This window comes from Taudactylus pleione, unplaced genomic scaffold (assembly GCF_031769625.1).
Source record: "Taudactylus pleione unplaced genomic scaffold, aTauple2 ptg000016l, whole genome shotgun sequence".
Lineage (NCBI taxonomy): Eukaryota > Metazoa > Chordata > Amphibia > Anura > Myobatrachidae > Taudactylus > Taudactylus pleione.
In genome coordinates this window covers 31,283,530-31,310,985 of record NW_028284418.1, presented here as the reverse complement: position 1 = coordinate 31,310,985, position 27,456 = coordinate 31,283,530, and the positions used below count along the sequence as shown (strand labels likewise).

Genomic DNA, 27,456 nt, shown 5'->3' with positions numbered 1-27,456 from the left:
TTCCCAGTTAGAGACCCCTGCAAGTTTATCCTGTACATCCCGCGAGAGTGCCAACCAGCCAGCACCCAACCAACATCCTGCCGGAGGCAGGGCCAGGCAACACCCAGCATGCAAGACCTTACAGTAAGTTATTTTATCAGACTTATAAAGCAATATAGATTATATGTAAGGACTAGTGCTGATGTGTTATAGGGAGGAGAGGTATATAAAGATGGGATAGAAGGCCGGATGGAGATTTAAAAATGTCTTATTTTAACTTTGTTTAGTGCTCCCAGCCAGTATCCTGCCAGAATGCTGACCAGCCACAATCTTTCAACATGGCCAACCAGCCATCACCCAACATACAAGATTTTCAAGTAAGTTATTTGATTGTACTTGTGAAGCCATATATAATATGCAGGGGCGCCGAGAGGGGAGCGGGTACTAATTACCCAAGCTTGCTGGAGGGGCCAGACAGGGGGGCCCGGGTCCGCCCTCCTCCCTCTTACAACAAAGCAGCCCACGCTGCTGTGTGCTGGGCTGCACAGGGAGACTGCTCGCGGCTGCCAAGTAGCAGCCACAGCAGTCTCCTATGCCTGTGGGGGGAGCGATCACACTGATCGCGCCCCCCACTGGCTATGCACCGGGCTGAGGGGCTAATAGCGCCCCCCTTCCCAGCACCGCAAATTTGTTTTTCTTTCTTCCTAAGGGGGCGTGGCCACACGGCAATGATTAGGCCACGCCCCTTTCCCCCCAGGCCCGACACTGCTATCTGCACCACTGATAATATGTGCTATTGTATTAGTGCTGATGAGTGAACACATGAATACTTACCATCCTGCAAAAGTGCCAACTAGCCAGCACGCTGTGAGAGTGCTAACCAGACAGCACCCAACTAACATCCTGACAGAGAGCTGACCAAGCAACACCCAGCAAGCCATGTTTTCAGGTAAGTTATTTGATCACTTATAGTGCCATATGTAATATGTGCTAGGACTAGTGCTGATGTGCTATATGGAGGACGGTTACAAAACCATGGGATAGAAGCAATGGCGGAACTAGGGTCTTCGGAACCCAGGGCAAATTTAAGATTGGAGCCCCCCCCACACACAGGAAAATAAGTTTAGCGCAAAAGTGGGCGTGGTCAAACAATGACAGGGGCATGGCTACTGAAAATGCGGTGGGCCAACTTGACACGCCACTAATTTCTTGTCAGTCTGGGAACATTCCTTTCTATTCCATATGCACCTCACCTATGCGGTGGTTTCTCACAATGTGGAACTCTTAAGAAATACTTCCTCCCTGGGACGACGGCGTCTTCAGTCGGTATTCACTATTCATGTAGGTGACATCATCCGGAAGATGGCTGTTTGTGTAGGAATATTAACAAGGTCATCATCATACGATAGCGGTTCAACCAGACTCCTTCACCCTGTGTAACTTCCTTCCCCCTGCGTCTCTCAGCCACACCAACATCTCACTGCATCATCTCTTAGACACAACATCATCTCCCTCCTTGTCATCTCTTCTTAGCCATACCATCACCTCCCCACCTGCGTCGTCTCTCAGCACACCATCACTCCCCCCCACGTTGTCTCCCAACACACAGACACACACTGACACAGATACACACAGACATATACACACACACTGACACATATACACACACTGCCATAGATACACACTGACACAGATACGCACAGACATACACACACACTACCATAGATACACACTGACACATCTACACATACACCATGACACATATACACACACATTGACACATATACACACACACACTGATAGTATACATACATACTGAATTACTCACACACACACACTGATAATATACATACACACTGACACATATACATACACTGACAGACACCATGACACATATACACACACACTGACACATATATACAAACACATATACATACACACAAACACTGACACATATATACAAACTGACATACTCACTGACACATATACATACACTGACACATTTACACATAGACCATGACACATATACACACACACACTGAAAGCCTATACAGATACACTGAAAACCTATACAGACAGACTTACACACACACTGAAAGCCTATACAGACACACTTACACATATACACACACACTGACACATATACACACCATGACACATATATACATACACCAACACATATATACACACACATATACATACACTGACATATATATATATATATATACACACACACACACACTGACAAATATACACACACACTGACACATACACACACACATACACACTCACTGTAAGCCTATACAGACACACTTACACACAAAGCCTAAACAGACACACTTACACACACACACACTGAAAGCCTATACCGAGACACACACTTACACACACACGCAAAGCCTATACAGATACACACTTACACACACAAAAAGCCTATACAGACACACACACACACAAAGCCTATACAGAGACACACTTACACACACTGAAAGTCTATACAGAGACACACTTACACACACACGCGTCGCAAAGCCTATACAGATACACACTTACACACACAAAAAGCCTATACAGACACACAAACACACAAAGCCTATACAGAGACACACTTACACACACTGAAAGTCTATACAGAGACACACTTACACACACACAAAGCCTATACAGACACACACACACAAAGCCTATACAGAGACACACACTTACACACACAAAGCCTATACAGAGACACACTTACACACACAAAAAGCCTATACAGACACACACTTACACACACACAAAGCCTATACAGACCCACACACACAAAGCCTATACAGAGACACACACACAAAGCCTATACACACACACACTGAAAGCATATACAGACACACACACAACACCTATACAAACACACACACACACACACAAAGCATATACAGACACACTTACAAACACATACAAAGCATATAGAGACACACACACACACTGAAAGCATATACACAAAGCCTGTACAGACACACTTACACACACACACAAATTCAGCCAGCAGCCCCCCACATAAAAAATGAACACCCCCCTCACCTCCCGTGGCAGCTTAGCCATTCAATACCCCCCCATCCCTGCGGCAACTGAGTTTAGCCATCCAATCTCCTTCCCCCCAAGAACTTACCTGTAGTGAGCGCGGGTAGCGGCGATGGAGAGCGCCGGGGAAGGAAGAATCACTCCTCACCTGATGCAGACTGCAGCTCTGGTCCAGGACTTCAGAAGGTGAGGAGGAGGATAGAGCTGGTAGGAAGGCTGCCTAGGAGGGGCTGCAAGGGCGTGTGGGTACGATGCCCTGGCCGGCGGCGCCCCCCTCTGCAGGGCTTGCCATGGCGCGCTGGGCACGTGCCCCGCTCGCCCTGCCCTAGTTACACCACTGGATAGAAGGCCGGATAAATAATTAATTTCTTCATTTAAAAGTATATAGTCCTAATTTTTGTTTCATATCCATGGTATAACAGAAATTCCTTGTTAAAAATAAGCAAATAAATTACTTTTGGGGTCTATTCATCAATTTATTTTCTACTAAATAATGTGAAAATTGTTGTTTTCAATTTTCACACCCTTTTCATATTATTTTAGTTTGACATAAATGTAACAAAGGGCATTTGGAGGATATTTCATAAAAATCTCCTCCATGCCCGAAAATTCACATCAGCTCCTCCACATGCTGACTGCGTTTCCCATACCTCTGATGGGAAATTACTCCATCTGTATGACCTCGTCAAAACGTACCTTGACACAGCACCCTCACGCTCTGTCTCAGGCCTAAAGGGTGTGTTTCACTTTCTGGGAACTGGGAACATTTGGGCTGTCACTGGTGGAGTCATTGGCATCTCACAGGCCACATTCTCAATGCTGCCAGGTCCTGCGTCTGACGGACACCTGTATCTGCTTCCCTAGCCAGGAGTCATTGTGGCATGCAGTCAAGGCTGCTTTTTATAGCATCGTAGGTCGCATTTAGGGGCCCATTTATCAACGAGCTTTATCATACTAAACGAGTTTTAAAACTCACTGCGTATGATAATAATAGTGCTCCAGCCAATCAACTCCTGTCCTAACTGTCATCTGTTTGAAAAATTAGTTGGGAACCGATTGGCTGGAGCACCATTTATCATACGCAATGAGTTCTAAAACTTGTTGCGTATGATAAAACTCGTTTACGTATGAAGAATTTCATTGATAAATGGGCCCATTAGTTACAAACGTTACAGAAATGATTAGAGCAAACTGCTTGGTTGCTAGGGGCAACTTCATCACTTATCCACTTTCCCAAAGTTTACATTGCTTGATATATCCACAGCACTGATCCAAATCTACCTTCAAACATTTAGCATTTTCAAATATATAGTTGTTATTAGAATGTTGCTAATAGTTAGCACATTTATAATCACCATGTGTGTATTTTAAAAACTAAGCTACTTGCAAATATTAGGTGTGTGTTTGGTCACCGTCTAAATACAGTACCCTTAGATTGTCTCTACTTAGGCCCAATTTAAATCTGTACCCACATTAATATAGGTTCTATGGAGCTCATTCAGACCCGTTCGCTAATTGTGGGCGCTCGCTCCCAGCGTATTTAAATTTTGCAAAGTGACGTCAAGGCAGCTGCTCGCTCGGCAAGGCATAAGCACTCCCACTATATCTTGGCGTGTGATCACTTTGTCAATGTAGACGCCCATTAGCGTGTCTTCACAAGCCCACTAGCGCACGTCATCTCCAGGAAGTGTCTTAAATCATTGGTACATGGTGGCATCGGAAGTGATCGCAGCGTTTGTGGTTGACTCTACCCTCCCGCAAGCACTGCGAGCAGTTCAGGCTAAAAAACAACCAAGTGACGTGTTCAATTACGCTACTTTGCTAATTATGCACACCCACAAAACGCTATTTGAACACTCAGACACGCCTCCGTTTGCACATCCACTCCCCCGTTCACAAGCACCTTCCCCTGTTACCACCCTCAAACGGCACATTCTGTCACTCAATGTAGCGGGCAGTCTGTGTACTACGAGCGCACAATTCCCCAATGCTAAGACTGGCTTGCGCACGCACACTGTGAATTATATGCATGCGCAGACAGGCGACTATCGGTCAGTGCGAGCAGCCGCAGCTTAGCGAGCAGGTCTGAATCAGGTCCTATGTTTTTTGCGTAAATATGGTTTCAAATGATCTCACTGATACCTTTGTTCCAATTATACACACTTTCTCCCACATAACCGCTGGACATATTAAATAAGGAAAATATTTGCAAAATCTTTATCAAACATAGGCCCTCATTCAGAGCCGTACGCTCTGAGCAGAGCGCACGCTCTGAATGAGGGCCGCCCTCCATGAAAATGGAGCGTCCTCCTGGACGCTCGTATAGCTGTGGGTCACCACCCACAGGCTATACGTGCGTGCAGTTTGATGGCCGCGACCATCTTGACCATCGCGACCATCGAAACTGCGAGCCGGAGCCTGCGGTTGAGGTTTTCAACCGCAAGCTCCGGAGTGATTTTGGCTCTATCAGAGCCAAAATCACTCCCACTGACATCACTAGTGATGTCAGTGGTCCGGCTTCTGACGGGAGGCGTTCCCGTGGGAACGCCCCCGTCAGGGAGGCACGCCCACCAAAGGGGGCGTGCTGTCAATCAACATCGACAGCACGCCCCCTTTGATCAGACACAACGAGCGAAGGACTTTCCTACGCTCGTCGCGTCTGGCGCATGCGCACGACGGAGCTCCCTCCATCGTGCGCATTCTCAGTGCAGACCATCGACCCACTTGCGAGCGGACAGCCGCTCGCGAGTGGGTCTGAATCAGGGCCATAGTATTACATTTTTGTAAAAGGAATATACAAACTTTGCTCATGTTTTCAAACATATGTGCATTTTTGAACTTTGCAATGTATATTACCTTTTTTTTTTTTTTACCAAAAGATGTCCCCTAGATTCACCCCTGGGATGTTGGGAGCCAGGGCCGGGGTTGGCCATCTGGCACTTCTGACATTTGCCAGAAGGGCCGATGGTCTTAGGGCCAGTGCTAGCAGGGTAGTACCCCCGCCCTCCACCCCACGCCGCCTGATACATGCTATTGGCTCCAGTTGAGGGAATGGGTGTCAGCAGTTGGCCGGGAAGAGAGGGGGGCGTGCCGCAAGGCCAGGCCCCCATGACTCGTGGCACACCCCCTTGAAACTAATCCATGCCCCCCTTCGCGAGCGTGAGTGGATGCACAGGACGGACTGCCAGGACCGATGTACATCCCCAGTTCGTCCCTGTTGGGAGCCACCTCTGGTGCAGGGTGCCTGTCTGGGTGGTGTAGCTTCAAGGGTAGCCTGTGATTCCAGCATCCTTAGGAATGTGTTGTGGAACCTATAATCAGATTTCCTAATTTGATCTAGGATGTTTGACGCTCTACTAACTTCAGCCTGGAGATTGGTTAATCTGCGATTCCGTCTGTGTGTACTCTTATTAAGATTAGAGAGTCGTTGCACTTGGGTTGTAAAGAGGGACATTCGCAGCGTTTGAAAATCTGACAGCGATTGGCAAAAGATAATGTCTGGCTGGGCAGGCGGAGGACTAGGGATTGTTTGTGGTTGCGGAGTTTGGACTGTGGGGGTGGATGGCATTGGATCTGTAATGGGATACATTCGTAGTGTATACATCTTCTCTCTTGTCTGTACAGGTTCCACATCTGAGCTCAGATCCATATTTCCTGGTTGATTGTCTTCAGAACCTATGGCAGACAAGTGGGTAAGTATTGTTGGCTTAATAAAACTTGCAATATCCAAACAGAATAATGCTAAGTTTGCCCTTTGAGTAAGTGGAAAAAACTGGCATTTAGTTACAATTATCACCAGTGTGGGCAAAGCCTAAATTACAATGTCTAGATAGACACTCAATAGGTCAGCAGAGACAAAACGTACAAAGGTCAATTGACAAATGGTCGACAGTGCAAAAGGTCAACAGGTACAAATGGTCGACAGGGACAAATGGTCATCACACAAATGGTTATACTAAAAATCAACATGTCTTTTCAACAGTTTTAAGTTTAGGGTGCTTTGAGACTGGAGGGTTAGGCTGCTGAAGAGGACGGTTAGGGTTAGGCTCTTGGAGGAGGGATAGGAAAGGGTTAGGTTTAGGCACTTGGGGGAGGGTTCGGGTGAAGATTAGTCTTAAATTACAAAAATGGGTGGACTTTTTTGTATCGACTATGTGTGTGTCACAAATATGTACCTGTTGACCTATTGCCTGCCTACCATCTGTTGTTGATCTATTGTCTATCTAGACACTGTCGATCTTCTCTACCACACCCAAAATTGCAATGTGTCCTGTAGAAAGCTTGCTAGTGTGGTTAATTGTGTAGTGTGCAGTTTTTATTTTTATTTTTTTATCACTGACTCACCAACAAGATGTGGGGAACGAGGGCCTGAGTCTCCTCTGATGGGGCCAACAGGGACATCGTTGGTGACTCGGAAGGTGGCAGACATTGACGGCGCCTTGAAGGTGACACAGATGATGGATCCACAAAAGAAACATCTCAATAATCACAAAACAATATTGGATTATTGTACGAAGGACAATAACCATTTGTGAAATTACTTACCAGCCTCCTTTTCCTCTTCATTCTGTGGCTGGCTTCTCGCCTGTCTTTCTGATGGAAGGGGTTGTGCTATAATGTAAAACAATTAAAAACATTTCTAAAACTGCTTTGTCAGTATGCAGGTAAACAGGCCCCTTTCAGGATTCCAAAGCATACATATTGTGGTTGATGTTTACCAGAAACTGTTACAAATCTGTCCGGTAGAGTATGAGTGGTGATGTGAGCAAGGGTGCAAATAAAATTTTATAAGTATAAGAACTGGAAGGTTCTAGAGGTGTAACAACAATGTTAGCCCAAACATGCCGGTGCAATGATAATGCTGCAGCATTATTTAGAAGTGTGCAATCCTTAATTAAGAAGCACAAAACAGGCAGCAGTGTAATTATTCTTTATACAAGTAGAATATGGTTGTTTTTTTGTGGGCACAATTTCTTATATAAAACATGCATTACAAGCAGTATTAACCACTACATAGACACTCACCAAGCCACCTAGGGGCATCGGTGTCACACACGTGCAAGTGGACAATGACCTCAGGGGGGATAATGCTCGTCAATGGCTCTTCATAATCCAGGGAGTCAGCATGGTATGAAGAGCCTGAACCTTTTCTTGAAGTTCTCCTCACTGTGACGGACATGTCCTTCAGCGATGACTGCTCGCACAACTCCCTTCCAAAGTGCTGTTATTCGCCGCACAGAAGTGCAGGCAGAATGACATCCAAACAGCAAGTCATGAAACTTTATGCCTTATTTCACCAATGCCATGTTCTCTGCAAAGGTCAAATTGATGTTCCACCGAGTTTTGGTCTTCCTCCGCTGGGTAGACACGTCATCACTCTCAACATCAAAGGTATCAAGTGGCTCCTGAGTAGCGATCTTCTCAACCTCAATCTCTCCCTGCACCTCCTCAGCCCTAGACATCCTCCATGGGATGTAGTTACCATCCCTGTGGTTGGGATGCCGGTGCTCAGAATACTGGCGCCGGAATCACAACACAATGCCGCCGGTAGTGGTGCTCCCTATGCAGTGTCCCCAGTAGTGGCCCCAGGCGCACCAATAGCTGTGGTTGGCCCGGGTGAAGGTGCGTGTCCTAATCACGGGAGACGTGGCCATGCCCCCTTAGGAGGAAAACAAATATTTTTGCAGTGCTGGGGAGGGGGGGCTCTGTGAGCCCCTCAGCCTGGCGCATATCCAGTGGGGGGCGCGAAAAGTGTGATCGATCCCCCCCACAGGCATAGGACACTGCTGTGGCTGCTGCTTAGCAGCCGCGAATAGTCTCCCAGTGCAGCTCAGCACACAGCAGCATGTGCTGGGCTGCTGTGATGTAAGAGGGGGCGGCAACTCCAATAATCCCGGGTAATTAGTACCCGCTACCCCCCCTCGGCACCCCTGGTGGTGCCCCTTTTGCAGTGCCCACAGTAGTGGTGCCCCTTATGCACTGCTCTCTTTGCAATGCCCCCATTAGTAGTGCCCCCAGTAGTAATGCATCCATTAGTAATGCCCACTGTAGTAATACCCTCAGTAGTTGTGCCCCCATTAGTAATGAACCCAGTAATAGTGCAGCCAGTGGTAGTGCCTCCTGTAGTAGTGCCCCCAATAGTAATGCCCCCATTAGTAATGCACGCATTAGTAGTGCCCCCAGTAGTAATGCACCCATTAATAGCGTCCCATTAGTAATGCACCCTGCAGTGATTCCCCCCTGTAGTAGTGCCCCCAATAGTTTTGCCACCATTAGTAATGCCCCCATTAGTAATGCACCCATGAGCAGTGGTCCATTAGTAATGAACCCAGTATTAGTGCCCCCAATAGTAATGCCCCAGTAGTAATGCCCCCATTACTAGTGCCCTGAGTGGTAATGCTCCAGTGGTAATTCCCCCTATAGTAGTACCCCCAGTAGTAATGCACCCATTAGTGTTGCCAAAAGTGGTGATGCCCCCAATAGTAGTGTCCCCAGTGGTAATGTTCCCTATAGTAGTGCCCCCAGTGGTAGTGCCTCTAAAAATAAATACAATTAAAAATACAAACACAATACTTACCTTAAGTCCCGCTCCTGTGTCCCCTGCCATCCGGTCCGACAGCTCCTCGGATTTATGTCATGACGTCCTGATGTCTTTCCCATAGCGCTCACTGCAGAAGCCAGAGCTCAGGAGTGAGCTCTAGCCTCCGGCTGCCGCTGTGGGGAAGGAGCCAGGTGCCCGCTGGTAACAAAATCTAAATGGGCGCCCGGCAAAAGGACCCTCCCTGTGGCGGCTGGAGAGGAGGTGCAGGTAGATGGAGCAATGGGCAGGGGAGGTTCTAGGTACTCGGAAACCTCCCTGCGTGCGCGTATGGGTATGCGGAGAGAATTGTAAAAGGGATGTTCGGCAGAGTTTGTAGCAAACCCGACACGACTAAACACGACTGCATGGATCATCAGAAACACGATTCAGTGAAATATGATTCTTTGTAAATCCGTGTATTTGATCGAGAAAAACTCGCACATAACACAGAGATGGCCAGCGTGTTCATTCTCAACCAAACACGATTCTTAGTAAATATACCCCAAAGTGGGATTTGCACATAAAGCAAGCAAAAGGGGAATCATGTATTTTTTAAATAAATAGTTTAACATTCATTGTTTAAGAATGTTATAAGTATTCATTATAACAATGTTTACTGTAGGCAGTGGCGTCCCTCCTTCTTGTGCGGGTAGGGTTGGATAGGCTTGTAGTGCACGATGCAAAGCCGCACGCCGAGAAAAATGGAGTGTGGCCTCTCTGGTAGGGGGCGTGGCTTCGTGGCCCGAACCCCACTCGTTTTAGTCACGTAGGGGGTCCGAGGGGTGCAGACTGCCCCTGCAGACCAGTCTGTTTGCACTGCCGGCTTCCTCGCTGTGTCAGGAGCTGAGTGCTGCACATAATACTGCGGCGGGTGACACCTAGGTGCGGCCCGCACCCCCCTTGTGACGCCACTGCCTGTAGGGTAACATTGGAAATGTGCTCTGATGGAGATCCTTGGGGAGATGATTGAGAGTCTAATATATTTGTTTGCATTAGCTCTATTTTTTATTGGAATCTAGGGATCACACACATAAAATGGTGTACTGTGTCTCATAGTAACGTTTATGAACATTATGGGTGGTATTCAATTGCTGGCGCCAGCAGCTGTCCCCCCTTCATGCCTGATGGAGCTATTCAATTGTTGCTCCTATTGGGCGCGTACAGCTGCTGGAATCGGCATTTCAGCTTTCACTCCCTAGGGATGGCAAGCTGAAATGCTCAAAAAGTGACCCGTTTGGGCGCCCAAATGGCACTCTTCGCGATCGCGCCTAGCATTTTGGTCGGGTTTAGCCATTTTATGCAGGAAAAAGGGACTGTCCCGCTGAAATCAGGATGGTTTGGAAGGGTGCGGCCTCTATGGGGTTGCGCCCCTGTTCAGCCGCACTGGTCGAACGCCCAAAGAGCCAGCCCTGCACAGCACCCTGCAAACTAAGACAATCGTCCCCCTCAGCAGCTGGCCCAGACCCCCGCCTGGCCCCTCCAACAGTAGCAACAGTAGTATCCCAAATTGCAATTTCAATAGGCAGTAACTGAGATGGGGGTGGCTAACAATCACGGGTGTGTTGGATCAGAGTTCCCCCGAGCCGCGGCTCGGGTGTTCCCACCTGACTTGGATCCCACTTCGAGGGCAAACGTCATCCTCCTGATATCACATTCCCGCGAGACTTGGATGACGTTCGGCCTCTATATAAGGCACCGTGTGTCCGGGACTCTGCACCATTTGTCACTTGGCACGCACACTGCGTAGAGCTCTGCAAGGAAGTTGGCTGTGTCCAGACTCCTGACTAGTGGCTACTGGCTGTGCTGTTAAGTGACTGTAGGGGGGGCACACTGCACACTAATGCTGTGTTACTGTGCTAATTAAAGTGACTCCTTGGGGATGCAGTAGCCCTCTGTGTATACAAGCACTGTGACTCCTTGAGCAATAGCCCACTGTGTATAAGCACTGTGACTCCTTGGGCAATATTCCTCTGTGTGTATAAGAACCGTGACTCCATAACACACAAGTACTGTGACTCGCAGTGCGTGTTGATTAGTAAATACATAATATTAGTAACTTAGTAGTTTTGTACAACTTGAGTATTTTCATCAATATGGATCACGACAATCAATCAAGTGTAGAGCAGAAGCAAGAAAATGCTAGCAGTGCAGCTGCTGGAACCAGTCATGATGATGATACTAGTCATTCACTATCATCTAAAGCTGATGCTCAAGGGTATTGAGGCTTTAAAAAATTAGGGTATCTAAAATAAAAAAAAAGAGATTTCACAGGGGTAAAGACAAAAAAAACCTCTAAAGGTTAGTGCAGAAAAACAGAAAATTGGCAACATACCATTCACCACACGCAGTAGCAAGGAAAGGTTCAGGCCTTGGCCTTTATTTCTTAGTGGTGGTTCTGCAACTGTCAGTGAGGCATTTTCTGCCTCTCATGACAGTGAAAGACCTTTTCACTCAGACTACAGAAGAAGTGTAAAAAAATTGAAAACCACTAAGGCAGTAGATCAAACTACGTTCATGAAACATAAATGTCAGAAATCCTTGAGGAGAGTCTAAGTGCACTCACGAGTGCTATGTGTGAGCCTCACCTTTCAGAGAAGCCACCTTCCACAGTTTCTGAGGATGCCAACGTGGAATTGGAAGAGGATGAGGGGGATATTTCTGTAGCTGATGCTGGCACTAATGAGGATAAAGAGGATGAGGATGTTGTTTGTGTAAGTCAGGCACCAATGGAAGCAGCTCTTGGCCATGATAAGAAGAAGGACATTGTCATACCTGGGCATAGGACCAACAAATCCACCTCTTATGTCTGGAATTATTTTTACCCAAATCCTGACAACATTTGTCAAACAATTTGTAGCCATTGTGGAACCACAGTAAGTAGAGGTAGGGATGTTAAGCATCTAGGAACCTCAATGCTATTATGTCATCTGCAGCGAGCTCATGACAAGTGTTTTATAACATCAGAAACGGGTGCTAAAAAAATAACAAGCAGTCCAGCATCAGCTAGCTCCCTTCTCTCTACTAGATCCCAGAATCTGCAATCTCCACCACCAACACCTTCATCCTCAGTAATGATCAGAGGTAGTCTGGCATCCAACTTGCTAGGTGACTCATCCCCTTTCCAGGACTCCTCAGAAGAATCCTTGAACGCTAGGCCTGCTGCTGCTGGGGGTGAATCTTCATCCCATAAGTGGACCAAGAAGACTACTAGTAGTAGTTTAACAAAAACAATTGACTGTTAAAGAATCTCTTGCAAGGGGAAGCAAGTATGACAACTCTCACCCAGACGCACAGTGGATCACTGATGCCATGAGCTATGCTAGTATTAGAACTGCATCCAATATCTGCAATTAATGCAGTGGGTTTTACAAGGTTAATTGAGGTCCTGTGTCCACGGTACCAAATTCCATCTCGGTTTCATTTTACCCGAAAAGCTATTCCTCGACTGTACCAGGGCGTTAAAAAGAACCCAATTATAGCCCTACAAAATAACATTGTAACAACTGTCCACTTAACCATAGATATGTGGACAAGTGGTAGTGGACAAACTAAAGATTACAGGACTGTGACAACCCAGTGGGTGGGTGAATCGCCTTCAGCAGCAGCAGAAGCAGTATCTAACAAACAACGCCAGCTCATTCAGAGGCAGGCTACTCTGTGTACCACTGGATTCAATAAGAGGCATAACACTGACAACCTCATAGAAACATGGCTTAGCCCACTTGGACTCTCCTCAGGATTTGTGATGTCTGATAACACCACAAATATTGTAAAAGCATTACAACTGGGTGAATTTCAAAACATCCCCTGTTTTGCACACACGATCAATTTAGTTGTGCAGGGTTTTTTAAAAATGACAGTGGTGTGCAGGAGATGCTGTCTGTGGCCGGAAAATGTTGGGACATTTTCGACATTCAGCAACATCATGCAGGAGATTGCAGCACCTGCAAGAGCAGTTTAATTTGCTCTGCCATCAACTGAAGCAAGAGGAGGTAACAAGGTGGAACTCCACCCTTTATATACTTCAGCGGATGGAGGAACAGCAAAAAGCCATTCATAGCTATACAACAAGCCATGACATTGGGAGAGGAGGGGAATGTACCTTAGCCCAACACAGTGGAGAGTACTTTCTGTCTTGTGCAAGGTGCTCAAACCACTTGAAGTAGCCACATGTGAAGTGAGTGCTGACATTGCTAGCTTGAGTAAGGTGATTCCCCTAATTAGGCTTTTGGAAAATCAGCTGGAGAAATTGAAGGAGGAGATTAAACAAAGTGAATCCGATAAGTATGCTGGACTTGTAGATCAAGTCCTTTATTTGCTTCGCCAGGATCCACGGGTGACCATGATCTTGAAATCTGAGCACTACATTTTAGCAACCATGCTTGATCCCAGGTTTAAGTCGTATGCTGTGTCTTTCTTTCCAACTGACCCAGATCTTAAAAGATGCAATTAGCTACTGGTGAGCAAGTTGGTAAGTATCACAAGCACTACAACGTCTTCTCCTTCAATTTCTTCAGCAGCAGCCAGAAAAAAATCAGCTGATCCAAAACACCCAGTGGGGTTGCATATAAGTTAACCCAACATTTTGACATCTGGTCGGGTCTAAAAGAGTTGCCCAACATTAGTGACACCTCTACCATAACTCCATCTGATACGATCACCATCCAAAGAATGGTGGAGGATTATTTTCATGACACAGTACAAATAGACATGTCACAGAGTCCCTTCGAGTACTGGAAGGAAAAAAAGGCAATTCAGAGGCCCTGGTATGAACTGGCTGTGCATTACTTAAGCTGCCCATCCTCCAGTGTGTACTTGGAGAGAGTTTTCAGCACAGCCGGGTAACTTGTGAGCAAACGGCGTAGGAGGCTACTTCTTCAAAATGTGGAAAAGATTATGTTCATCAAAATGAACTGGAAATTCCATGAGGAAGACCTTTCTCGGCAACCACATCACAGTACAGAGTCTTCTGTAATGGTGGATTCCAATGGGGATGAATTAATGTTGTCAGGATGATGTACACACTTATGAGGGTGAGGATGGCAAGGACGGTGACATCTTGCCACTGTAGAGCTGTTGCCTTAAGCTGATTGGTAGCTTGTTTTGTGAGGGCCCAAACAAACCAAGCACTACAGCCACAAAAGTGGCAGTCCCTGTCGCTGAAATGCTTGGTTTGTTAAAGTGTGCATGGCCTTTTTAATATCCAACATAAGGGTGGGTGGGAGGGCCGAAGGACAATTCCATCCTGCACTACCTTTCATTTCTGCCACTGCTGTGTGGCAATGTTTCATAAATGTGCTTTAAATTGTGGTGTCTGTGCTGCTGCTCTGTCGCTTAGTAACCAGCCAGCTCACTGCAGCCATTGGCCAATAATGGTGAAAACAATATTGTAAGCTGTGAGGTGGTCTAAATTGACTGTAAATGACTGGAAATTAATGTTATTGAGATTAATAATACTCTAGGAACAAAAAAAGCCCAAATTATGTGAATTTAGCTTTTTGGGGCAATTTTTATTAAAAATCCAAATCCAAAACCAGTCACGGCAGGTTTGGCAAATCCAAAATTGAACGACGAATCAGAGCCAAATCCAAATCCCGCAAAAATGGTCTGGCACACATCCCTTTTAATATACTTTTTGGGGACTAGAGTATATTTATTCCATCACCTTCATTCACATTTATTTTTAACAAACAAACATATAGGGGGAGATGTATAAACCTTGGAGAGAGATAAAGTGTAAATAGATAAAGTACCAACCAATCAGTTCCTGTCATTTTACAAACACAGCCTGTTAAATGGCAGGTACATGCTGGCAATTCGGGGTCTATGTATGTAAAACATTAACTGGCTATCAAAAAATATTTATATATTTATAAAATGGTGTGGTATATTGAGAGAGATAAAAGCAACATGATTGGACACACTAGATGACATGACACGTGTCCATGAGGTCATGCTCCCTGATGTGTGCCATTAGGGGGTGTGACCGCTAATCCTAATGCTGGGGGCTTGCCAAGTGCTCCGGGAGCTGATGGGAAGTCCCAGGCTCTCCCAGCAGTATGGATGACATGTGCATGCAGGTATCATTACGTACATCACTGGGTCGCACCATCGTAGGTGTGTACCTAGCTTCAGACTAAGCACCATAGTAGGGAGATTTTGCATCCTGTGCTGGCCTCACCCCCTCGAATATGAAACTACATGGGTTCCAAAGGCGTATCTATAATGGGTGCAGGTTGTGCGGTGCATACAGGCCCTTGGTCCAGGGGAGGCCCACACTGCAGACCCTGCACCCATATTTTGTAATTTTGTAACTTACCTCTCCGAAGTCTCGCGACGGCTGTAGCAGTGCTGCACTAAATGCCTGGAAATTGGCCATCGTGGCTATTTTGCCGGCTTTTTGCACATGCACAGTGGGGAAAGTGCTGGGAAAATGGCAGATGTGTCATTTTCTAGGTGACAGACTCGTGCCCAGAGTCTACAGCTGCAGTCAGTGTGCTGCCAGCCGCCGGGGAGAGAGGAGGGGGCCCGTGTGCATTCCCCGCCCGGAGCCCCCTCCTCTCTGACGGGGTCATATCCAATTACTGCCCGATTTTGCAGTAAAAATTACACCGGCCATTGCAACCATTTTTCATCAACTTTCACGCTATCGAATTGAAAAAAATTCCATAAATACCAACGGGAATTTTTTTTACATCAATTGGGGAACAGCCTGTACCCTAAAAAAAAAATTGGGTAACGGTAATAATGTTGATTACTGTCTCAAAGAAAAATGTTTTGATATTTACAAATGCTGAAACTGGCTGATTTTTAAAAAAAATTAAAAAATGTAAGTTTAAAAAAAAAAATTATAAAACACAAACTTTTTCCATTTAATTGCAAATGCATAAAACAAAAATAAATTGATACTGGGGTAATTTGAAGCCATATTTTTTTCGACAACCAATAATGACATGTAATTATTGGACTAATTAAGCTAATTGGAAACTACAAAATTACCTAATTAGTCATTGGGGGTGTCCAAGGGGTTCTGCAGTACTTTGCCCCTGTCCTGCAGCTGCACAAACAAAAAATATGCACTGTACTGTAGGAAAAAAACCTTGTGAGGTCCATGTCTTTTTACCCCTTATCCATGCATATCTGCAAAATATAATTGGAACCAGCACACCTCTCATTATCAGCCAAGCACCTGATCATAATTCTAGGGAGCGTTACCCCTGCTATTCAACTCTAAAGGTGCGTACAGACACGATGTTAGTAACCAATGATTTTAGTGAACGATTTTCATTCATTTTTTCCCTTGAAAAAGTGAACGAAAATCGTTCACTAAAAATCATTGGTTACAAAAATAATACACGATTTTCAAAAACTATGAACATTCTGCACAACATGAACAATTTTCTGAACGAAAATCGTTTGTTGGACAGTCAGAATGGACGATGAACTACAAACTACAAACGTGAACACACATGAATGATTATCGTTCAGCTGAAAAAGATGAACGATGTTATAAACGATTTAACTATAACGACGTCGTTATAGTTAAATCGTTTAAAAAATCGTTATGTGTGTACGCACCTTAAAGAAGGAGCAGTAATTTTCACTTTGTGCCGAGCCCACAGTGCAGCGTGGAGTGTGCACTAACAGAGCAGTATTGTGCTACAGAGCTCTGGGGAAGAACATGGCGAGAAGTGCTTTACATCGTGCTGCAGAAGTGAAGAAAAGCGTGCAGTTTCACTGTGTAAGAATATCAGTAGCCCTATACAGTGGCAAACGCAGGATTTTGAAAGGGGGGTTTCCAAACTGATTTAGATATAGATATATATACATACATACTGTATATCGCTATAGTACTTCTGTACTTTACAGACTTAGGGCCTGATTCAGACCCACTCGCAAGCGGCTGTCCGCTCGCAAGTGGGTCGATGTTGTGGTCTGCGCATGCGCACGACGGCGGGAGCTCCGTCGTGCGCATGCGCCAGACGCGACGAGCGAAGGACTTTCCTTCGCTCGTTGTGTCTGATCAAAGGGGGCGTGCTGTCGATGTTGATTGACAGCACGCCCCCTTTGGTGGGCGTGCCGGGAGCGTGCCTCCCTGATGGGGGCGTTCCCACGGGAACGCCTCCCGTCAGAAGCCGGCCCACTGACATCACTAGTGATGTCAGTGGGAGTGATTTTGGCTCTGATAGAGCAAAAATCACTCCGGGGCTTGCGGTTGAAAACCTCAACCGCAGGCTCCGGCTCGCAGTTTCGATGGTCGCGATGGTCAAGACCATCGCGGCCATCAAACTGCACGCTCGTATAGGCTGTGGGTGGTGACCCACAGCTATACGAGCGTCCAGGGGGACGCTCCATAGTTATGGAGGACGGCCCTCATTCAGAGCGTGCGCTCTGCTCAGAGCATACGGCTCTGAATGAGGGCCTTATTACCTTATTAAGTGTCCAGCGTCATTCTCTACCAACCAAGTGGGCACAGAGAGGGAATATAACCATGTGGCGAGCCCGCGAGATATATATATATTTTTTTATAGACCGTTCAGCATTGTAGACACACACACTGACACACTACATACTGACACACACACACTGACAAAGACTACATTGATACACACATTGACAAAGACTACATACTGACACACACAAACTGACAGACTACACAATGTCATACACACATATACTGACACACGCAAACTGACAGACTACACAATGTCACACACTGACAGACTACATACTGACACACACAAACTGACAAAGACTACACACTGTCACACACACATTCTGACACACAAACTGACAAAGACTAACACACCTCTTTCACTTAAAAAGTGAATGTGAATGTAGGCAAATACAGCCTCATTTATTAAAGATTCCCGCCTCCCCCGCCAACAACCCCCGTCCCCTCACCCGGCAACCACCCTCCGCTGGCAAGACACCACATACACATCCCCGCCAGCACCTCCTTACCTTTGTCGCGCATCCCCACATGTAATTCACACACCTGTGGGGCTCCGGGGAAAAGCGCCATGGATACAATCAGCGAGTTACTGGGCGGCAGCCTCTCACGATGCACCATCCTCGGAACAGCCTGGGAGGAGCTGCGCACTGCACAGCTGCAGCTCCCCCGTCAATCAGCCAGCCCAGCCCAGTCCCAGCCAGTGTACAAAGTCGGCTACTGTTGGTCAGCTGCCCGTCAATAGAGCGGCGGCCAGGGGGGGTTTCTAGGTACTCGGAAACCCCCCCTGCGTGCGCGGGTGCTATATGTGAACAACTTTGTATATATGGATTGGATATAGTTATTCCTAGCGGTATTGTGTGCTCCACAACAATCGGATTCACTACATCAGTCTGCATTGTATTTATGCTACAAGCTGCATATCTTCCTTTACCCCTGGCATTTTAATTTAACGGGTAGTGTGGAGACCCATTTATTTATGCAAACACTGGTCATTCCCGTGTTAAACCCTGCAAGTATACTGGGTTGGATTGCTGGGTCACTCCACCCGGGAATCCAACCTACACCAAGGAGCTACCCGGGTTAACCCTGCAATAACCCGGGTTTTAGCTCTGGTGAAAATAGGGGTATTAGATTCTATGTGCACAGAAGAGATACTTTTGGTTAAAGTGTGTTACTTTGCATGAAACCACTGCATGTGAAACTCCTGAACATTAGTATATTTGTGCAATATTGTTGCTTATATGCTTTTATGTGGGATTTTCTGTCCCATTTCTTATTGTAGATTTAACATACAACTAGTAGTAACTAATAAATAATTATTTTTCAAACGGAGAGTTGTAGACTGTATATTGGGCCTGATTCAGACCCGCTCGCGAGCACTGAGAGCTCGCAAGCGGGTCGATGGTGCCCTAGTGCGCATGCGCATGACGGCGGGAGCTCCATCGTGCGCATGCGCGAGACCCGCATAGCGACGGCCAAGCCGTCGCTATGGTTCTCGCACCAAAAGGGGCGTGCTGTCGATGGTGAGTGACAGCACGCCCCCTTTGGTGGGCGTGCCGGGGGCGTTGCTGCCCAGACGGAGGCGTTCCCATGGGAACGCCTACCTTCTGGGGATGGCCCCACTGACATCACTAGTGATGTCAGTGGGAGTGCTTTTGGCTCTGATAGAGCCAAAAGCACTCCTGGGCTTGCGGCAGCGAGACCCTACCGCAGGGTCTCGTCGCAGGCCCGATGGTCGCGATGGTCTTGACCATCGCGACCATCTTTTTGGCCACTCGCATAAGCTGTGGGTGGTCACACACAGCTATGCGAGCGGCCAGGAGGCCGCTCCAATTTTAGGTAGGAGGGCCCTGATTCAGAGCGAGCGCTCTTGTCAGAGCGTCCGGCTCTGAATCAGGCCCATTGTCTCAATTGGAGTTCAGGCGCTCTATTAGATTTGTTAAAAAGAAAACCTTGAGCCCAATTGAATATCAAAAACCTCACACCCATGGGAAAAACCTTGCGATGCGAGATTTTTTTAAACATTTGTAGCCAATTAAATTTGTCCCATGATGTTGTGCTGAGAGGACTGGGCTACCAGTACCAAAAGAAGAGCACTACCTGGAGCGTTCTTTGGACAGATCTGCAGCAGCTCTACTGGCGGAACCGGTATGATTTACCGCCGGACGCCTCTCCGGTGGTTGGAATCCCGACAGCGGCTGCCCGACATGGGTGAAAATCCTGATCATCCCTAAGGTAAGTATTGACTAACCTAATGCCCTCCCCTAACCCTAACCCTCCCTTAGTGGTGCCTAACTCTAACCTTCCCCCCAGTGCCTAACCCTAATCCTCCCATTAAGTGCCTAAACTTAACCGCCCCTTCCCCGCCGCCTAAACCTAAGTCCCCCAGGGGGTGCCTAACCCTAGGTCCCCCGGGGGGGTGCCTAACCCTAACCCCCCCTTCCTCTAGCCTAAACCTAACCTCCCAGGGGGGTGCCTAACCCTAAATCCCCCCGGGAACCTAAACCTAACCATCCCCCCCCGCGGCTATCCGCATGCAGCGTCCCTTCGATCGGCACCGGTCTCCCGGCATCGGTAAAATGACAGGCGCCTAGATTTAGACGCCTGTCATTTAACCCTCGCCGGGATTAAGCAGTCGGGAAGCTGGCTGTCGGGATTAGGTCCGCCGGCTTCCTGACTGCATACCCTACTGGCTGTAGAGTGCAATTCCATTCTGCAAGCCAAATGCCCTGTACCCTGGTTGGCGGCACTGCTCGCACATCCCTAGTTATGGTTTTGCTTAGACGTTAATGGGATAGGGACAGCTGTGAATATGCTCTGTGTAGTGCTACATAATTGGTGACACTATATAAATAAATGAAAATAATAATAATACTGATTTGGCAGAGCATTTCCTACACACCAACATGTGCTGCTGTTTGGCTCAAACATGCTCTGTAAGATTTCTATTTGCCACAACACCCAACTTTGCAGTTTCAAATATAATTTAATTTAGAACATAAAAATTAGACAAAAAAGTATGAGGTACAATATGTGAATGCTGTGAAAAGGGATAACTTTGTCTTATAAATGCTTAACAAGATAAATGAGCAATCTAAAACTTAATGAATGGCTAAAAATGTTGTGTTTGAATAACTGGCGTAATGTTTTTTTGTGGTTGTTGGCAGGGCCGTAACTAGCGGTGTGCGACCGCACAGAGCACAGCGCTCTGTGGGCGGCACCCCAACTCGCCCACATCTCCTGCAACTGGCTAGCCGGGTGCCTGTAATGGCACCCTGCTGCTGGAATCTCTGAAGCAGTGCTGCCTGGAGCGTCCTTAGGATGCTCCAGACGGTCACAATGCTGGGGGTTATTTTCCACCTGCCGGCAAAAATTCAGATGTTTTTTTCCAGTTAATATTTTCCTTTCACACACAATGGTTTAGTGCCGTGTTTGCTGCTTTTGCCGTGTGTATGTTTTTTTTTTTCAGTCTTTAACATTGAAACCATGGATGGCAGCCTTCCATTTCAGTGGATATTCCCGGCTGTAACACGGCGACCGTGCCGTGTCCTTGCCATCTGAAAGGACCCATCTACTTTCATGCTTTATTAAAAGTGATCCACGGCAAAAAAATGCCCTGAGGATGCTCCAGGCATTGCTGTAATCACCCGCTCCCGGCACCGGGTGCAGGCCATGCCCGCTCCACATTACGTCATGCGGAGTGGGCGTGGCCTGCACCGCGAGCGGTGGCTATGGCACTGTTTGTTGGAAATAAGTGTAAAAACACACTACAAATAATCAAGAGACTGTTGGTAGAATATAAAGGCTGGGATAGTGTTTATATATTTCCTTTCCTCTTTACAGTAGTTTTTAGATCAAATTTGCTGAAAGACTGTTCCACCTTTGACTGCTATCTAAGCTTTGTAACCTGACTCATGAAGTTAGACATTTAAGGAATATTGTTATTATTATTAAAAATAATTCTGTTTTGCAAACTATTTGTGTAACATTTTCCCCAAGCCGTTTTTTCTTCATGTCCATCTGTGCGATTCCCACTTTCCAGGTTTCCAAACTGGCACTTTCAATCTAGAACAACAGTACTCAAGCTATTTTGCTCTGGGACCCCCTCTGACCTAATTTCTAACAGGATCTCTTGACAATAACATGGCCTCAGATCTCCCCACATACTGCTTTCATTGCATAAGATATCCCCACATGACCTTGACATTGCATCAGGCATCAACATATTGGACCTCATTCAGCGCTTGCGACCGTGTCGATGTTTTGGTCCTACGCATGCGCAGCGGCCGCACTGTGCATGCACAAGCCCCGGAGCGAGAGAGAAACTCACTACAAAAGGGCCAGCTGTCGATGTTGTTCGACAGCTCAGCCCATTTTGTATGCGGGGCGGGGGGGGGTGGCTACACAAACGGAGGCGTTCCTTATGGAACGCTTGCCGTTTTGTGGGAGGCCACACTGACATCAGCAATGATGTCAGTGGGAAGCTTCCTGCTCGATCAGAGCAGGAAGCTCCCTTGGGCTTGCGGTTGCTGAGACCCAACCTTAGGGTCTCGACGCAAGCCCCGATGGTCTTGACCATCCCGACCATCCCCCTGGTCGGTCACTAAGCTGTGGGTGGTAACCCACAGCTTAGCTAGCGACCAGGAGGCCGCACAAAAAAAAGAAGCGCCCGCCTCATTCAGAGAGAGCGATCGCTTCTTGCGACAGCCTCTGAATGAGAGCAATAGTCCTTACATGCATCAGACATCCCCACATGCTCTAATATAACATCAGATCTACCCACATTCCCTTTCTATGCCCATCCTCCCCATACATCTATATAATAAGCAAGAAAATGTGTCTGTCGGTTTGTCTGGCCTTTATGCACGACGGACTTGGCTCCACCAAATTTGGTATGGTAGTGTAGTTTGACCAGGATTAGGTTTTTGCCTAGGTTTGAACTCTGTCAGGGCCACAAAATGTAACACAATCCCTAAAAATGGGGACACTCTTAAATTACACAGATTATGGGCCTGGCTCCAGTGGAAATGGCAGTCTGAAAAAAGACTGTGAGAAAGCTACAAAAGTATCCTTTTAACTTCTGATTAAATCCAGAACCTCTGTGTTTGCATGCAAGGGCATAACTAGAAATTTGTGGGCCACATAGCAAGATCTTAAAAAGGCCCAAACACATACATTTGCCCCCACAAAGAGCCCATTCATGTTATGCCACACAGTCTCTATTCAAGTTATGCCACACAGAGCCCATTCAGGTTATGCCATGCAGTAGTAGTGGCCCTTATACATTATGCCACACAGTAATGCCCCTTACACATTATACCACACAGTAATGCCTCTTACAGATTATTCCACATAGTAGTTCCCCAATATAACACATTATTCCACACAATAGTAGTGCTCCTTACACATTGGCCGTGAGCCAATCGGAGCTTGCGGACCGGCAGCCAATCAGGAGCCATCGACCGGCGGCTCTGTCTCTCCATTACTGCCTGCCAGTGCGCCAGCTGCAAACAGCTGGCGGGCCAGCACCAAATCAACATCGCTGACACCCAGACCCCTCTCTCATTGGCCCTAACTAGACCGGTGACTGGGAGCAGGGGGAGCAGCGGACCACAGAGGCAGTTTGGGCACCATAACAGCCACACCCCTTGCACCCATGGTAGTTACAGAACTGTTTGAATACATGTTAGCAAACATTGGGGTCCTTTCCAGGATCAATGTAAACAAAGACTGCAGGTGTACTTCAGGGTCCAGTCTTCAATCAGGTCAATGCCTGGTATCCCAGCTAGTCTCTATTATATAAGCAGGGTTATACACACATCAGAACTCACTCATACTTATTGGTGTGGATGCTGGAGTCTGCCCTAGGCATAGGCATTATAAGCAAATGCCTAGGGCGACTGGAATGCCTAGGGGCATTCCAGGGCTGTCGCTGCCCCCCCCTCCGCTACCGCGTTCAGAGCTCAGCTTCAATCAGGCAGCGCAGCTGTCAGCTGGACCTTCCAAGGTCAGAATGAGCTTCTGCATAGAAGCTCATTTTGGCTACAGGAGGACACAAGATGGCCACGGACGGGCATGCTGCACATGCCCAGACACAGCCACTCCTCCCATGGGCCTTTGCGGAGCAGAGCCACTCACGGCACTGCCTCCATTTTAGCCACCGCTGCCCAGAGCCCAGCCAGCCTTCGGAGTCAGACCAGGCATTTGCACTGCAGCAACAGCATTAGCTACATCCAGATTAAAAAAAGAATGTGGCAGCCAGATTTAGTGAGTCTTTTCTCACTCTAGGTAAATTTAGCTAGTCCAGACTATGGGAGATAGGGGTCTGTGTTGCTGGGGCTGTGTCATGTATTATATATACACACATTAAGGGGCACCAGACAAAATTTTGCGTAGGGCACCGAATTAGCTTGGGCCGCCTCTGAGTCTCCTGGAACCTGCTGTTTGAGCTTACGCAGAAGGGTGGGAGGGCACACTTCCCTCCTCCTGCAGCCATTATTGGATGCACTGTGAATGAAACCTCCCTGTGTTGTGCAGAGGAGGAGTTCCATGTAACGTGGCCAGAGCAGGTTGTTCCCCCAGCTATTGAACAACCGCACACCACACACACATCTCTGCCTCTGCTCCCCACTGGGAGCCAGATTTAATGCTTCGTTACATTGGTGGCATAGTAGCCACATTGGGGTCGCGACCCACACTTTGAGAACCGCTGATCTTGAGGATCTAAGCATTAAGTACATCTCTGAAACAATTAGCTTTTTGAAGTTGAATTTTGGGCATGAAAGGTTTGCAATGCAATGAATAACTGTGCTTGTCCATAATGCCAGTTATACACTGGCCACACTTAAGCCCATCTTGCCACTTAGTTTGAGTATTCAGAAAAGTTGGTCACCCTGGAGGATGGCCAAATTAGACAAACCACTAATCCGAGCAGCTGGATATATGTGAGCATGTTAGTGTCATTTGCAAATGAACACACCTAAGTGCTAAAACAGTCATCGGCCAACGAGGTTTCCAGCTGTGCCCCAAATTATACAATTTGCATTGTACAGTTGGCCACACATGCTATGACACAGCAGATGATATTGGACAACTGGCCCTATATTGTAATTACCAAGGATAATCGAATATGAACACATTTCAAATGTGGTGGTTATTGAATGTTTGCAGTTGTATTTAGTGGGGCAGTGGAAGAACCTCAAGGGCAGGTGCTGACTTGAAAAAGAGATCAGCACTATTTATCTCCTGGAAAGCATAGCACAACCTGCAGAACCCACCCCTTAACCAGCACATTAAATCATTTACGAAGTGGCAGCCTCTTGTACTCCGACGCTTTTAGGTGGGTTTGAGATGAAGGGCTATATTTACTAAAGTAAGAGTTTTCAGAAGTGGAGATGTTGCCCATAACAACCAATCAGATTCTACTTAACATTTAACTAGCACCTTCTAGAACACAGGTTCTCAAACTCGATCCTCAGGACCCCAAACAGTGCATGTTTTCCAGGTCTCCTCACAGAATCACAAATTAAATAATTTACTCCACCTGTGGATCTTTTAAAATGTGTCAGTGAGCAATAAATACACCTGTGTGCCTGCTGGGTGACCTGGAAAACGTGACCTGTGTCGGGTGCATAGAAGTTCATTTTGGCTACAGGAGGACACAAGATGACCACGGCCATTCCTCCCATGGGCCTTTGCAGAGCAGAGCCACTCACGGCACCACCTCCATTTTAGCCGCCACTCCCAGCGCCCAGCCAGCCATCGAAGTCAGACCAGGCATTTGCACTGCAGCAACAGCATTAGCTACATCAAGAAATAATGTGGCAGCCAGGTTGAGTGAGTCCTTTCTCACTCTAGGCAAGCTTAGCTAGTCCAGGCTAGCTTGGAGATGGGGGGCTGTGTTGCTGGGGCTGTGTCATGTATTATATATATATATATATATATATATACACACACACACTAGGGGGCACCAGACAAAATGTTGGCAATGTTTGTATCAATGAGCAATGTAGTAGAACTCACATGTACTAACAACCATATATATGTGTTATTATAGTCTCGTTGTTTAAATGGAAATTGTTGTACTTATCTACATATATGCAACGTTGAAAATCTGAATGTGAATTCTATAAGTCACATAGTAAGTATCACTGCTCACCAACCCCGAGGGATTTTTAAATTACATACTGTAATTTGAGCTCCCCTGATGCCTTCTCCTGCTTCTCTGGTTTAATACAATTTCACATTAATGTAGGATGAACATATTTCAGTCTCTCACTCCACATGGGGCTAGCATGCTGCTGGAGTGAGGCTTTGCTTGGTTGAAAAGATTATGTTAGATTTCAGTTTTACTGAAAGTCAGATGGGAGGTTGTAGTATCTGGAGTTTACAGTATGGTATATATAATTTGTGAAATATATAGAAAGCAGAAATCACATAACCTGCGCTTAGTACAATATTCCAAACAGGGGTAGTATCCCCTAAGCGCAGGTTATGTGATTTCTGCTTTCTATATATTTCACATGTGTTGGTGGAGGTTGGGATACCTTTTTATAGAGATCACGTTTGTCCTGCTGCATGAGGGATTGCGCACTGACTGAGTTATCTACACATATCTATATATATATAATTTGTGTTCATTTGTGTGTAATATACAAAACAGGTAGTCTCCCATATCCAAATATTCAGAAATCTGGAATGTTTTGAGTGTGACTGAGATAGTGACACCTTTGTTATTAGATGGTTCATTGTAAACAAATTTTGTTTAATGCAAAAAATAATTTAAAATATTGTATAACATCATCTTTAGGTTGCGTGTATAAGGTGTATATGAAAAATAAATTAATTTAATGTATGTACACAAACTGTGTTTGATGCACAAAATTGTTGAAAATATTGTATAAAATTATCTGCAGGCTGTGTGTATAAGGTGTATATAACACATAAATACATTCTGTGTTTAGATTTGGGTCCCATTCCCTAGATATTTCATTATGGTATGCAAATATTCAAAAATACGGAATATTCCGATATACAAAATACCCCAGGTCCCAAGCATTTTGATATGGGAGACTCAACCTGTACACACATATCCATCTATCTATCATTATTATTATTAATAAAATTCTTGTCTTTTATTTATATGGTGCTACAAGATATTTTCAATGCTGTACAGGGAATAAATAACATAATAATACATCAAAGCTACCTCACAGCACTGAGGTCATGATGTCAGGATGCTACTCACCTCCACTCCGGCGTCTTTGATCTTAGGTGTTCAGTCACTGGGAGTGGAGGTGAGTGGTGGCTGAGTATTATCATCGGGGTCTGCTAAGGCTTCCATGTGTGTGTCCTGGTTCCCATGGTGGAGGGCATGGGGGCA

The 27,456-nt window shown here is 46.3% G+C and overlaps 1 pseudogene; it reads right to left on the bottom strand.

Moving 5' to 3' along the window:
• LOC148541920 (uncharacterized) overlaps nt 1-27,456 on the bottom strand; it is a 51,907-nt pseudogene that overhangs the window by 466 nt on the left and 23,985 nt on the right.